The following is a 13,990-nucleotide window of genomic DNA, read 5'->3' as shown; positions in this document are numbered from 1 at the left end:
TTTAAATGCTTTATTTCTCTTGTATAAAAAAGGAAATGAGAAATGGTTTGTTTATTAAAAGAGTAAGTTCAGAGCCATCTTACCACTTAAGGAACTAGCATCAGTTGCTATGAACACAAATCTCTGGTCTAAGTTTTCTTAGCTGTGTAAATCAAGTAAATATTACACAATGACTTCATATGGAGGGAAGTACATTGCTAATGCTGTTTAGTATATCCCTTTATGTCCAAGAACTCTGTGGATTTGTTATTGCATCATTATAAGTTTTGCTTTAAATTTTAAATGTTTATAATATCATTTTGATGAAATTTTATTTTCATCTAGAACATGGTGACATTTTTATTTCTCTTTTTTCAGAGCATTAAGCTTATAGTATATGACTTGAGAGTAAGCATTACTGTGTCGAGATAACATATGTTCTTAATAGGTAACTGACACATAAAAGAAGAAAAATGTGATTTAATGAAGCAATTTCAGTATTTGTAACTTAACATATGGTTTGAAAAGAGGATAAAATCAATAAGCAATGTGAACCTAAAAGTTCACAGGCAAAAAACTACTTCTTAGGTTAGATTCCATGTTTTATGACATTTTAGTGTTGTGATCATTGAGGCTTTACTTACTCTCTCTGAAAAATATACTACAGAAAAAAAGAAACATTTCAAAATTTTATTTCAATTCTATAAATAGCATAGCATGTCAGTTTCTACTCTAATATGACAAAGAAAATGAAACACTTTTCCTCCATATTTCATATTAATTCACTCATCTATGTTGAACTATTCTTTACCCATCTGTATCTTTATATCAACTATATATGTTATGTAGGATCACAAAAATATATTAGGTATCTGAACGATATACAAAGAAATAATTTATCTCATAGAGAAGAGTTTCTTGTGATGAAACTTGTTATTTCTGGATTACTTTTCTTTTTCTGTTTCAGGATATTCTGAGAACTGGTACAATTGATGAACAGATTTTCCAAACACCTCTATTTAATTAAAAAAACAAAAGAGGATATATGTTTATGTATTTGTATGTCCATGTATGTAGGTAAATAATATACTATATAGTATATAGTTGTTACAGTTTAATTTGATGCTTGTCTTTACCAACCCAAACTTTCTTACCCATTAACTTCCCATAAGTGAAATATCAGTCTCCCCTTATTTGATTTCAATACTTATTTGAGGATATAATGAAACTAAAAGAAGGATATGGCAGTATGACTCTGATCTGCTTACTTTCTGATAGTTTCAGATGTGTTCCAGGATGCAGTAGCATGTTGTTACAGAAATGTATCCTCCTTTTCTTCTCACACTATAGCCGTGTTACATAACCATGTCCCTGAAACATTCCACAATCCATCCTCAGTCTTGGCCCTTAGTATGCTATCAACATGACCAAGCAGTTTCTTGCCTTACTAGAGGAAGTGGTCTACTATAAAATCTAGTTGAATTTTTGAAGTTCTCTTTCTATATTCTGAAATGGAGAGGCAAAGGCTATCATGCTAGGCTTAAAGATCAGAAAACTCAATTCCTAATGTAATGTATATTTGGAAAAATGAATTGTGAATTTTGGGAGCTATCTTTCAGAGGCTTATTCAAGATATGATATTATTAGAGGATAGTAAGCAAGGTCTAAGTCCATGTGTAAATGAGGATATGGGCATTATGTATGAGAAGGATGGGAAGGCATTTTGAAGGCCATCTAAATCATTAACAATGTTGACATTGACTTTATATAAGTACTGTGAATAAATATTTACCCCATACAAGCTCCTAACGCCTCACTATCCAAAAAATGTTTTCTAATGTGTTACTTTAAGGTATATGTGTGTGTGTATGTGTGTGTGTGTGTGTGCTTGTACACATGCTTTCATATAACTTTGTATTTGTAGTACTAATTTTCTGTCTGGTTTCCAAGAGGGATCACAAAATATACACAACTCATCTTCACTCTGTTCAATCAGTAAAAATTCTTCAGGAGCGCCAAGTGTCATGACAGATCAAGTTGACTACATTTCAAAGGTTACTTGAAATTTTTTGTAAACAATAATTGAGAGATAAAAATAGTTGGGAAATACAAGTGATGAAAATAAAATAACAAACATGGTAATTAAGGATTTATGTATTTTTGGCATGATTGTGCTCAGAAACATTCTTTGGTTACCAAGCAGCCTTACTGGTGATGCTTTTAAGAATTCTAAATTTAGATTTTTAATATGGTATATAACACACTGTATTTTTAAATAAGATAAATGAAAAATAAAAGTGAAAATATCCATTGTTACTAGTAAACATGTCTTCAATATGGGGGAAATGCAGAACACAAGGAACACAGTAGCAATGTCTGTGTAAGTGTAATTTGGGCCACTGGTTTATGACTTTCACCCCATGCATGTCCAATCACAAAGAAAATATTATTCTGGTTTTAAAAAAGTGAAGTTACTAAACACATAAAACTGTGATCTGTTAAAAATTAAATGTATTGATTGTTTTCAGTGAAAATTTACTGCTTGATGTATGATTAAGTGGTAATATTGCCTCACTCCCCACCTCTTGCAAAGCACTTGATCAGGCTCTATAATACATCAGTGATGAGAAGCTGTGGACAAGTATGTTAGAGCGCAGTGATGATGGAGATGATGTGATATGAACGAGGACTAGGGGAATGAAAAAAGGAAGTATAGAGTGATAAGAGAGATATTTTAGTGATCAATGCAACAGAGATTGGCATAGATTAACTGAAAGATCATGGAAATGTATTTGATGAGGAACATAAAGAAGAAAGAGGTGTCAAGGTTAAATTCTAAGTGTCTGGCTTTTGTGACAGAACAGATGTAACACTGAAATAGGGAACACTAGTAGTTAGGTCCGTTTGGGGTTACTTAGGGCAGCAAGAATGTTATTTCCAGTTAGGGGATATTGATATTCCCTGGAGATGTGAAGAAGGGAGAAAGAGACATAAATCTGGAGCTCAGAGGACCAGCCTGGCCTAGGGATCACATTGTTAAAAAATCTTTACATAGTTACTCATTGAAGTCATAGATGAATATGAGAATATCTAGAGATTATAGTGGAAAAAGAAAGGAGAACCTGGAACAAATTCTACAAGAAATTATCAATAAAGTCTAATGCTGTTAAGATATCAGATAGGATCATGTTTGAAAATATACTGTTGGGTTTATTAACATGGAGACCATGGGTAAACAAAGGACATATGGGTCTGGTGGGTCCAAATTGAAGTGGAGGGAAGCCTATTCCCTCATACTTACAATTTCCCTCCAGCCACAATATCTGTCCAGATGTTGCACATTCTGCAGCCAACATCTTCCTCCCCTCTTCATCTTCCTAGGTTTGCTTGTTCAGGAAAACCTTTTCTGACCTTACTGCCTACTTCAAATGTCTGTATTATATGGTTTTCAGAGATATTTATCATTCTTCCATTGACTTGAATTTTTTAAAAACTAATATTAGTCTCCTTTCCTAGAATTTAATCTTCATGAGAGTAGGACCATACTATTTTTACAGTTCATTTGTATCCCAAGCACCTCGTCCATTTTGGGACATTGTAGGGGTTTAAAAAATATTTGTTGAGAAAAAGAGAAGATATGGGAAGGAAAGATGAAGGTGCTGAAGGAGGGGAAAAGGAAAGAGAGTTAAAGCTATAAATTTTATTCACTAAGGGAGTAAATGAAGAACAAGAAGCCAGGGGAAATTAATAGACTTTCAGAAAAATATTAAGTAGATTATATGACTCCAATATGGAAAAAAAAAAAAAAAAAAAAACCTCAGAATGTAAGTGCAAACCACATGGATAAGTGAACCACTCAATTACACAACTTGATAAATTAAATAACTTGATAAACACAAACTCATATGTGACCACCACTGAGATAAAAATATGGGATTCTTTCATGTCAGTTTCCAGAAAATAGTCCCTCAAGTAAAACTAACATTCTGACTTTTTTCACTATACATTAGTTTTTCCTCTAATTGAAATTTATATAAATGGGAACATATAGTATTTACTTTTGGAGTCTGGCTTTTACTCAACATTATAACTATTAGATTCATTTTGATGTTTTGATCACTTTTCTGTAGAAAGTAGTCAACTAAAATCTCAAAATATACCTTCAGAGATTTTAAATTATTATTTTTAGAGGTATAATTTCCTTAGTCAAAGAAGAAAACAGAAATCTAAGATAATTTTCAGTGAATTTACATTTTGTTATCTATGTGGAAAAACTAATTTTTATGTCAAATATATATTCAGAAATATTTTGTATTTTCTCTCATAAATAACAGCCCCACAAACACAATCATCTTAATTAAAAATCCTGTAAATTTTATCCATTCTTTTATAATACTAGTGTTAGTTAAGACTTCAGCAAAGCCACATTAATTTTTTATGATAAAATTTACTTTTCATCAGTATTTTTTTGTTGACTTTTTAAAAATAGATTTTAGTTTTTTAGAGCAGTTTTAGGTCCACAGCAAAATTAAGTGAAATGTGAAAATTTCCCATATTTGCCCTGCTTCTCACATGTTGAGATTCCTCTGCTGTCAACATCCACATTAATTTTAAAATCAGCTTCATTGGATTATAATGTACATATAAGAAAATTTACCAATTTTAAGTGTAAATTTGATGAGTTTTGACAAATGTATACAATCATCTAGCCACCACTATAATTGTGATATGAACATTGCCATCACCCTCAGAGTTCCCTTATGCCCCTTGGCAGTCAATTCCCTTATTTCACCTCTGGCCACTTAAAATCACTTATCTGCTTTATGAATCTAAAGTTTTACATTTTCTTGGATTTCATAAAAGTGTCATCATAGAGAATATATCCTATTGTGGCTAGTTTCCTCTACTTATGAATTCTTTTAAGAGTCATTCTTGTTGCATGTAGTCTGCTCCATTTGATTCTTAAGTAGTGTTTCATTGTATGGGTATACCATAATTTATCTAGTCGCTAGTTGATGGAAATTTGTTTTGTTTTTTAGTTTTAATATTATGATAATGTTAATATTATTAATAATAAAGCTGTAAGTTTTGAATGCACATCTTTTTGTAATTACATGTTTTCAATTCTTTGGGGTAAATACGTAGCACTTAGACTGCTGGATTGTATGGTAAGCTTAAATTTAGAAGAAACTGCCGATCTGATCTGTTTGCTAAAGTGGCTATACAATGTTGCATTCTCACAAATAACACATGCAAATTCCACATCCTTATCCATACTTGGTGCTATCAGTATTTTTAGTGATAGCCAAAAAATAGTGTGTAGAGGAAGCCCATTGTGTTGATATTTTGCTTTTCCCTAATGACGCTAAGCCTCTTTTCTTGTGCTTATTTGCTATTTGCATTTATTCTTTGGTAAAATGTCTGTGCATATATTGTGAACATTGTTTAAATAGAGTTGTCTTAATATTATTGAGTTGCAGAAGTTCTTTATATATTCAGGATGCAAGTTCCTTTTCAGATATATGTTGTGAACATACTTTCTCCCAGTGTTTAGTTTAGCCTTTTAATTTTGAATAAGTCTAAGGATATTAACTGATGCTTTATGTCCTACTAGGTCTTTCTATGATGGAGAGTGGAAGCATGACCTATGATCCTTTAGCTCCAGATTATTTTTCTGCCTAATCTTTATAAAGTGGTTCTGTCTCCTTCCTAGAATAGTCTACTCTCACACATGAAATCAGTAGTTCCCCAAAGATTGAAGAGATCCCTCTGCTGATATACAAAGGTCTCTCTTATCCTCTGTGGAGAATTCTCTCCAGGACTCAGGTCAGCAAAGTCTAACTGCCTTGGTTTTTCAGAACTTGGTTCTCTGTATCCTCAATTCAATAAGAATTTTGTCTTATACTTGAGTCTTCTAAACCTCTCTGCCCTGAAGTCAGGATACTGCTTCCAAGAAACAAGCTGATGCAATTGTAGGGCTCGTTTTGTTAATTCCCCTTCTCTGAGGGACCCCAGTCCTGCACCACCTTTTGTTCAGTGTCTTCACACCATTGTTCTATGTACTTTATAGTTGTTTAAGGCAGAAGGGTCGATCTGGTCCCTGTTATTACACATTGGCCAGAAATCTTAGTCTTTACCTTCCATAATATTGGAAGTATTGTAAAAAATCCATAATGAGTAGATTGACAAACATTTCCATTTGAGCAAATTTTAATGTCAGGAATATCCATATTCAAATAGATTCTAATGAATTATTTGCAAAAGTGTTAAAATCATAAAGTAAGGTTGTTTCCTTAAATAATTTCTATGTTTAGACTTCTAATTTTCTATTTGTATCTTGAGTGACGCCTCCTTTCCTGATTCATATTGTTAACTTTTTTTGACATCTCCACTTGGTTGTCCCATAAGCACATCAGCTACCTCTCAATGCCAGATTATCCTCAATAGACAAGTGTTTCCTTAGAGAATCAGTATTTGGCAGAGGATGAGGTAGGATTCAATAATCACTCTAGAAGATTTAGTTTGAGTAAGACTGAATTAAATTACTTTTAAGTGTCCTAGTTGCCTAGCTCAGTTATAGGCAATTTAATGTAGTCATAGGCAATTTAATCAATCCACCTTCATTAATTTTCCATATGTTCTGCCATAGAAATTTTTCTAAAAATTACCTTGGATCATATAATCCCTCTCCTTACAGACCTTCCAGTGTTTCCATTGCCTGGAGGACAAAGCTGAAATTTAAACATGGTATCCAACATTCTTCACAAATGTGACTCAGGTTTATAATTCCAGCTTCATCTCTCTCTACCTCTCCCTCCTCAAGAATAGTATAATCTGGTGGTTAAATTTGTGGGCTCCAGAGTTCAGATGTTTTAATTCCTTAGCTATACATTCCTGCAAAATTTACCAAAATGCCCTAATCCTAAATTTAGAATACTCACATAACTGAATTTAGATAGTATCAGTAGTGCCTATTTCACAGGTTTGTGAGAATTAAATGAGAGTATACCTTTTCAAAACATATAACATGGTATCTGGTACTTGGGAAGTACTAAGTATATGTAATTCTTATTATTCCTTCTCAATTAGAAGAATTGTGTTAGTAACTAATTATTTATAACCATTTTTAACCAACCTCACTAGACTGTGTGTTCATTCAAGAGATTTGGAAAATTTATAATTAAGTCCGTTGACAAATATTAAATTGTGTATATACATATATATGCCTAAAAGCCTCCTTTTCCTTGCATTTAAAGATCTCTTATTTTCCCTGAAATATTTATTTAGTTGAAAAATAGAATTTGAAGGCCTGTATTCTTTCTACATTATAAAAATTTTTCTTAATTTTCCATTTATTTATTCAAGAGACAGTGTTCTTGTGCTTACGGCATTCACAGTGTAGATGTTAAATAAGTTACCACAAAAATGCATTTACAAACGTAGGCACGAATTCCAAAGAGAGGTAAAAAAGTTTCTAGAGCAGCAAAGAACAAATGAATCTGATTTAAGGGTTTAGGTAAGTCTTCTTTAGGTGGTGAATCATAGATGACATTTAAAGAAGGAGTAGAAGTCCATTTGTTTGGGGGTGGGAAAGTAGGAAATGCGTTGTGGACAAAGATTCTAAGGTGTAAGGGAGCATAATCTTCCAAAATGGCAATAGAAATTATTCATTAAAAGAGTGGTCACTAGAGTTATACTGCTACTTTCCAGTCCTTGAAGGGGAGAGGAGGTATATAGATGGCATGTCCAGAATTATAAATTTTAAAAATCATTTTAGTGTTGTCAAGCATTGAGCAGACAACATTGAAGAGCACCTAGAGTTAATGGGAGAAAAAGGAGGCTATTTCAGTCATCCAGGTTTGAGGTGATGAAGGCTTGGATGGATGTTATCAGTGGATGGAGAAACTTAGAGCAGGACCCGTTGATGGAATGAATGTGAAGTGAGAAAAAGTAAATAATGACTCCTAAGGTTCAAGCACCTAGATTCACGAACTGGTGTGAGAATTATAAGCATGTAGGCAACTCGTTCATGCTTTACACTTTTTAATTCAAAAGAAATATCTTGAATGATTTGGAATTTATTTATTTCCATTTTTATTACATTTTCTTTTATTTATTTTTAACATCTTTATTGGAGTATACTTGCTTTACAATGTTGTGTTAGTTTCTGCTTTATAACAAAGTGAATAAGTTATACATATACATATGTTCCCATATCTCTTCCCTCTTGCGTCTCCCTCCCTCCCACCCTCCCTATCCCACCCCTCCAGGCAGTCACAAAGCACCGAGCTGATCTCCCTGTGCTATTCGGCTGCTTCCCACTAGCTATCTATCTTACGTTTGGTAGTGTATATATGTCCATGCCTCTCTCTCGCTTTGTCACAGCTTACACTTCCCCCTCCCCATATCCTCAAGTCCATTCTCTAGTAGGTCTGTGTCTTTATTCCTGTCTTACCCCTAGGTTCTTCATGACATTTTCTTTTTTTTTTCTTTCTTAGATTCCATATATATGTGTTAGCATACGGTATTTGTCTTTCTCTTTCTGACTTACTTCACTCTGTATGACAGACTCTAGGTCCATCCACCTCATTACAAATAGCTCAATTTCGTTTCTTTTTATGGCCAAGTAATATTCCATTTTATATATGTGCCACATCTTCTTTATCCATTCATCTGATGATGGACACTTAGGTTGCTTCCATGTCCTGGCTATTGTAAATAGAGCTGCAGTGAACATTTTGGTACATGACTCTTTTTGAATTATGGTTTTCTCAGGGTATACGCCCAGTAGTGGGATTGCTGGGTCGTATGGTAGTTCTATTTTTAGTTCTTTAAGGAACCTCCATACTGTTCTCCATAGTGGCTGTATCAATTTACATTCCTACCAGCAGTGCAAGAGGGTTCCCTTTTCTCCACACCCTCTCCAGCATTTATTGTTTCTAGATTTTTTTTGATGATGGCCATTTTGACTGATGTGAGATGATATCTCATTGTAGTTTTGATTGGCATTTCTCTAATGATTAATGAAGTTGAGCATTCTTTCATGTGTTTGGTGGCAGTCTGTGTATCTTCTTTGGAGAAATGTCTATTTAGGTCTTCTGCCCATTTTTGGATTGGGTTGTTTGGTTTTTTTGTTATTGAGCTTCATGAGCTGATTATAAACTTTGGAGATTAATCCTTTGTCAGTTGCTTCATTTGCAAATATTTTCTCCCATTCTGAGGGTTGTCTCTTGGTCTTGTTTACGGTTTCCTTTGCTGTGCAAAAGCTTTGAAGTTTCATTAGGTCCCATTTGTTTATTTTTGTTTTTATTTCCATTTCTCTAGGAGGTGGGTCAGAAAGGATCTTGCTGTGATTTATGTCATAGAGTGTTCTGCCTATGTTTTCCTCTAAGGGTTTGATAGTTTCTGGCCTTACACTTAGGTCTTTAATCCATTTTAAGCTTATTTTTGTGCATGGTGTTAGAGAGTGATCTAATCTCATACTTTTACATGTACCTGTCCACTTTTCCCAGCACCATTTATTGAAGAGGCTGTCCTTTCTCCACTGTACATTCCTGCCTCCTTTATCAAAGATAAGGTGACCATATGTGCATGGGTTTATCTCTGGGCTTTCTATCCTGTTCCATTGATCTATATTTCTGTTTTTGTGCCAGTACCATACTGTCTTGATTACTGTATACTGTAGTATAGTCTGAAGTCAGGGAGCCTGATTCCTCCAGCTCTGTTTTTCATTCTCAAGATTACTTTGGCTACTCGGGGTCTTTTGTGTTTCCATACAAATAGTGAATTTTTTGTTCTAGTTCTGTGAAAAATGCCAGTGGTAGTTTGATAGGGATTGCATTGAATCTGTAGATTGCTTTGGGTAGTAGAGTCATTTTCACAATGTTGATTCTTCCAATCCAAGAACACGATATATCTCGCCATCTATTTGTATCATCTTTAATTTCTTTCAGCAGTGTCTTATAATTTTCTGCATACAGGTCTTTTGTCTCCCTAGGTAGGTTTATTCCTAGATATTTTATTCTTTTTGTTGCAATGGTAAATGTCAGTGTTTTCTTGATTTCACTTTCAGATTTTTCATCATTAGTGTATAGGAATGCCAGAGATTTCTGTGCATTAATTTTGTATCCTGCTACTTTACCAAATTCATTGACTAGCTCTAGTAGTTTTCTGGTAGCATCTTTAGGATTCTCTATGTATAGGATCATGTCATGTGCAAACAGTGATAGCTTTACTTCTTCTTTTCCAATTTGGATTCCTTTTATTTCCTTTTCTTCTCTGCTTGCTGTGGCTAAAACTTCCAAAACTGTGTTGAATAGTAGTGGTGAGAGTGGGCAACCTTGTCTTGTTCCTGATCTTAGTGGAAATGCTTTCAGTTTTTCACCATTGAGTACGATGTTGGCTGTGGGTTTGTCATATATGGCCTTTATTATGTTGAGGAAAGTTCCCTCTATGCCTACTTTCTGCAGGGTTTTTATCATAAATGGGTGTTGAATTTTGTCAAAAGCTGTCTCTGCATCTATTGAGATGATCATATGGTTTTTCTCCTTCAGTTTGTTAATATGGTTTATCACATTGACTGTTTTGCGTATATTGAGGAATCCTTGCATTCCTGGAATAAACCCCACTTGATCATGGTGTATGATCCTTTTAATGTGCTGTTGGATTCTGTTTGCTAGTATTTTGTTGAGGATTTTTGTATCTATTTTCATCAGTGATATTAGCCTGTAGTTTCCTTTCTTTGTGACATCCTTGTTTGGTTTTGGTATCAAGGTGATGGTGGCCTTGTAGAATGAGTTTGGGAGTGTTCCTCCCTCTGCTATATTTTGGAAGAGCTTGAGAAGGGTAGGTGTTAGCTCTTCTCTAAATGTTTGATAGAATTCGCCTGTGAAGCTATCTGGTCCTGGGCTTTTGTTTGTTGGAAGATTTTTAATCACAGTTTAAATTTCAGTGCTTGTGATTGGTCTGTTCATATTTTCTATTTCTTCCTGATTCAGTCTTGCCACGTTGTGCATTTCTAAGAATATGTCCATTTCTTCCAGGTTGTCCATTTTATTGGCATAGAGTTGCTTGTAGTAATCTCTCATGATCCTTTGTATTTCTGCATGGTCAGTTGTTACTGTTCCTTTTTCATTTCTAATTCTATTGATTTGAGTCTTCTCCCTTTTTTTCTTGATGAGTCTTGCTAATGGTTTATCTATTTTGTTTATCTTCTCAAAGAACCAGCTTTTAGTTTTACTGATCTTTGCTATCGTTTCCTTCATTTCTTTTTCATTTATTTCTGATCTGATTTTTATGATTTCTTTCCTTCTGCTAACTTTGGGGGGTTTTTGTTCTTATTTCTCTAATTGCTTTAGGTGCAAGGTTAGGTTATTTATTCGAGATGTTTCCTGTTTCTTAAGGTAGGATTGTATTGCTATAAACTTCCCTCTTAGAATTGCTTTTGCTGCATCCCATAGGTTTTGGGTCGTCGTGTCTCCATTGTCATTTCTTTCTAGGTATTTTTTGATTTCCTCTTTGATTTCTTCAGTGATCACTTCGTTATTAAGTAGTGTATTGTTTAGCCTCCATGTGTTCGTATTTTTTACAGATCTTTTCCAGTAATTGGTATCTAGTCTCATAGTGTTGTGGTCGGAAAAGATACTTGAAACAATTTCAATCTTCTTAAATTTACCAAGGCTTGACTTGTGACCCAAGATATGATCTATCCTGGAGAATGTTCCATGAGCACTTGAGAAAAATGTGTATTCTGTTGTTTTCAGTTGGAATATCCTATAAATATCAATTAAGTCCATCTCGTTTAATGTATCATTTAAAGCTTGTGTTTCCTTATTTATTTTCATTTTGGATGACCTGTCCATTGGTGAAAGTGGGGTGTTAAACTCTCCTACTATGAATGTGTTACTGTCTATTTCCCCTTTTATGGCTGTTAGTATTTGCCTTATGTATTGAGGTACTCCTATGTTGGGTGCATAAATATTTACAATTGTTATATCTTCTTCTTGGATCGATCCCTTGATCATTATGTAGTGGCCTTCTTTGTCTCTTCTAATAGCCTTTATTTTAAAGTCTATTTTGTCTGATACGAGAATTGCTACTCCAGCTTTCTTTTCATTTCCATTTGTATGAAATATCTTTTTCCATCCCCTTACTTTCAGTCTGTATGTGTCTCTAGGTCTGAAGTGGGTCTCTTGTAGACAGCAGATATATGGGTCTTGTTTTTGTTTCCATTCATCCAATCTGTATCTTTTGGTGGAACCATTTATTCCATTTACATTTAAGGTAATTATCGATATGTATGTTCCTCTTCCCATTTTCTTAATTGTTTTGGGTTTGTTATTGTAGGTCTATTCCTTCTCTTGTGTTTCTTGCCTAGAGAAGTTCCTTTAGCAGTTTTTGTAAAGCTGGTTTGGTGGTGCTGAACTCTCTCAGCTTTTGCTTGTCTGTAAAGGTTTTAATTTCTCCATCAAATCTGAATGAGATTCTTGTTGGGTAGAGTAATCTTAGTTGCAGGTTTTTCTCCTTCATCACTTTAAATATGTCCTGCCAGTCCCTTCTGGCTTGCAGAGTTTCTGCTGAAAGATCAGCTGTTAACCTTATGGGGATTCCCTTGTGTGTTATTTGTTGTTTTTCCCTTGCTGCTTTTAATATGTCTTCTTTGTATTTAATTTTTGACAGTTTGATTAATATGTGTCTTGGCATATTTCTCCTTGGATTTACCCTGTATGGGACTCTCTGTGCTTCCTGGACTTGATTAACTATTTCCTTTCCCATATAAGGGAAGTTTTCAACTATAATCTCTTCAAATATTTTCTCAGTCCCTTTCTTTTTCTCTTCTTCTTCTGGAACCCCTATAATTCGAATGTTCGTGCATTTAATGCTGTCCCAGATGTCTCTGAGACTGTCCTCAGTTCTTTTCATTCTTTTTTCTTTATTCTGCTCTGCAGTAGTTATTTTCACTGTTTTATCTTTCAGGTCACTTATCCATTCTTCTGCCTCAGTCATTCTGCTATTGTTCCCATCTAGAGAATTTTTAATTTCATTTATTGTGTTGTTCATCATTGTTTGTTTCATCTTTAGTTCTTCTAGGTCCTTGTTAAATGTTTCTATAATTTTGTCCATTCTACTTCCAAGATTTTGGATCATCTTTACTATCATTAGTCTGAATTCTTTTTCAGGTAGACTGCCTATTTCATTTGTTTGGTCTGGTGGGTTTTTACCTTGCTTCTTCATCTGCTGTGTGTTTTTCTGTCTTCTCATTTTGCTTATCTTACTGTGTTTGGGGTCTCCTTTTTGCAGGCTGCAGGTTCGTAGTTCCCATTGTTTTTGTTGTCTGTCCCCAGTGGCTAAGGTTGGTTCAGTGGGTTGTGTAGGCTTCCTGGTGGAGGGGACTAGTGCCTGTGTTCTGGTGGATGAGGCTGGATCTTGTCTTTCTGGTGGGCAGGTCCACGTCTGGTGGTGTGTTTTGGGGTGTCTGTGGACTTATTATGATTTTAGGCAGCCTCTCTGCTAATGGGTGGGGTTGTGTTCCTGTCTTGCTAGTTGTTTGGCATAGGATGTCCAGCACTGTAGCTTGCTGGTCGTAGAGTGAAGCTGGTGTTGAGATGGAGATCTCTGGGAGATTTTCGCCGTTTGATATTATGTGGAGCTGGGAGGTCTCTTGTGGACCAGTGTCCTGAAGTTGGCTCTCCCACCTCAGAGGCACAGCACTGACTCCTGACTGCAGCACCAAGAGCCTTTCATTCACACGGCTCAGAATAAAAGGGAGAAGCAGTAGAAAGAAAGAATTAGTATAAGTAGAAAGAAAGAAACAAAGGAGGGAGGGAGGGAGGAAGGAGGGAAGGAAGAAAAAAAGAAAGAAGATAAAGTAAAATAAAATAAAGTAAGATAAAATATAATAAAGTTATTGAAATAAAAAATAATTATTAAGGAAAAAAAACGGACAGATAGAACCGTAGGACAAATGGTGGAAGCAACGCTATAGAGACAAAATCTCACACAGAAGCGTATA

The 13,990-nt window shown here is 34.7% G+C and overlaps 1 protein-coding gene across 10 annotated transcripts in view; it reads left to right on the top strand.

Moving 5' to 3' along the window:
• The window catches only part of SEMA3A (semaphorin 3A), an 859,827-nt gene that overhangs the window by 411,579 nt on the left and 434,258 nt on the right, over nt 1-13,990 (top strand). The window lies entirely within an intron of this gene.

Source organism: Stenella coeruleoalba (assembly GCF_951394435.1).
Source record: "Stenella coeruleoalba genome assembly, chromosome: 9".
Taxonomy (NCBI): domain Eukaryota; kingdom Metazoa; phylum Chordata; class Mammalia; order Artiodactyla; family Delphinidae; genus Stenella; species Stenella coeruleoalba.
This window is presented reverse-complemented; position numbering and strand designations above follow the sequence as displayed.